At 41.7% G+C, this 2,307-nt stretch overlaps 1 pseudogene; it reads right to left on the bottom strand.

Moving 5' to 3' along the window:
• Window positions 1-1,555: 1,555 nt before the first annotated feature.
• On the bottom strand, window positions 1,556-1,982 carry LOC108766511 (uncharacterized; annotated as a pseudogene).
• Window positions 1,983-2,307: the final 325 nt, after the last annotated feature.

The raw sequence follows: 2,307 nt of genomic DNA, 5'->3' as shown, positions 1-2,307 counted from the left end.
CACAGCGCTTGAGACTACAAAGCTCCTAAGCTCCGGTCGCTGTGATTGGTGGTGTCCAATCGAGCCGTGGTCAATCGGAATCACCCCAATAATTCTACGCATTTATAAAATTACGTCATCTTCTATAGCAGTGCTCGGAAATAGTTGCTTATTTCGAGCCGATGAGCCTTTTTGAAGTGCCGCCTACTTTTCCCCCGCTGTTTACTACTGTTCAACACTCGACGGCCGAGTCGTCGCGCCGGATCGCGCACGGACCACGGTTGCCAGGTCTCGATTGGAGACTCCAGTTTTCGGGACCAATCTCCAGTTGTCCAGGAGACGAGAAAAATCTCCAGTTTTTCGCTCGCGTGGAGTATTTATTCTTGAATATTTAACAAATGTTATTCAGGACATGATTCTGAACTACATTCAATAGATTTTAGCCATCGATCAGACACCTTGCGTAATGCTATAATGCCGTCGGTGTTGTAACTTTGAACTTAAAACTGGAAAAGTATTAATGATAAATAATTTTATTAAAATATATATTTGGAAAAACTCTTGCTATCAGCTATTAGATTCTGGAATCTAAAATACAGGGTGTCTCAGACCACCCGTACCACCCTTTTAAAAGGTAGGGATGTGTTTGTACAAAAAAATGGTTCAGACAAAATTTGCAGGATTTCGGGAGATCTATCTGATGGTGACCTTGAATTTGACCTTGAGGTCGACCTTGGGCATAACTCAAGGTCAAAGTACCGTTTTACAAATGTAAACCCTTATTCATGACTTCAGAAATGAAAAGAGCGGAAAATTTTACGTCCGAATACGTTATCAAGTCTAGGTCAAAATTACCCTTAGAGGTTATGTGGAGGTCAAGTTACTTTTAGAGCACCCGATCCATCCTTCTAAAAGATATGGATGTGTTTGTACAAAAAATAGTTCAAACAATACTAGGTATTTACATAGCTATGATGCATCCATCTGCTGGTGAATTTGAATTCTACCTTTAGATTCATTTGTAGTCGTGTACATCGATTTTTAAAGATTCCTAATGATCAAGATCTTGAACAGTCGATGCCGCCTGTGTCAGCTTTACCCAAGATGTACCACGTGGAGGTCACAAGGTCGGACTTACACCTCGTCGGGGTGCTTTTTTAAGGTGGTTCCCCTTGCCGTCACCTGTATCTCGTAGGGGTGCTTTTTTAAGGTGGTTCCCCTTGCCGTCACCTGTATCTCGTAGGGGTGCTTTTTTAAGGTGGTTCCCCTTGCCGTCATCTTTGTTCGTACGCATGTGTTCAGTTTAGATTTTCGAAGTGTCCTCCACGTGCATGTATGCAGGCTGTTATTCTTCGTTGAAAATCATCCGTCGCCCGACGAATTTCGACAGGATCTAGAGACTGAATGGCTTCTCGAATTCTGTTCTTCATGTCTTCTGAAGTCGTAGGTCGTTCGCGGTATGCGAGGTCTTTTATTCTTCCCCACAAATAAAAATCCAAAATTGTAAGATCCGGTGATCGTGGTGGCCAGTTATGTGGACCATATTTACCTATCCATTGGCCGCGAAATATGCGGTTCAGTTGTTGACGAGCAATGACAGACGTGTGGGCTGGACATCCATCCTGTTGAAACCACATATTTAGACGTAGTTGAAGTGGAATATCTTCAAGTAAACGTGGGAGTTCGTTTTCGAGTAAATCGACATACAGAAAACGGTTTAGATTTTCTTCAAAGAAAAATGGTCCGACGATATGCGTATCAACAATTCCGCACCAAACATTGACTTTCCAGATACGTTGATGATCGATTTCTCAATACCAATGTGGATTCTCTTGCGCCCAATAACGGAGATTATGTGTGTTCACTTCGCCGTCACTTTTGAAGGTGCACTCATCAGAAAACAAGATACTTCTATGGAAAATAGGTAATTGTTGAGTAATCCAATTACAGAATATCAGTCTTTGTCTATGATCGTCCAATGTCATGGCCTGGTGAAGTGACATTCGATATGGATGAAATGAATTTTCTCGCAAAATTCTACTGATAGTGCTTCTACTTATTCCACTATCTCTTTCTCGTCTTCTTAAAGAATCGGTAGGATTTACAAGAGCAGAAGCAATTATATCAGGTGCCCGTACTGCACGAAGCGGACGATGAATTTGCATTCCTTTATTATAATCCGGTTGGACGATACCTTTTTGAATTATCCGCCGTTGTAAACGAATGAAAACATTGCGCGAATGCGGTGTACGATCGGGATATTCATTTCGCCACATTCTTTGTGTGGAATAAGTAGAAGCACTATCAGTAGAATTTTGCGAGAAAATT

This window comes from Trachymyrmex cornetzi, unplaced genomic scaffold, assembly GCF_001594075.2.
Source record: "Trachymyrmex cornetzi isolate Tcor2-1 unplaced genomic scaffold, Tcor1.1 scaffold602, whole genome shotgun sequence".
In the NCBI taxonomy this organism is placed as follows: domain Eukaryota; kingdom Metazoa; phylum Arthropoda; class Insecta; order Hymenoptera; family Formicidae; genus Trachymyrmex; species Trachymyrmex cornetzi.
This window is presented reverse-complemented; position numbering and strand designations above follow the sequence as displayed.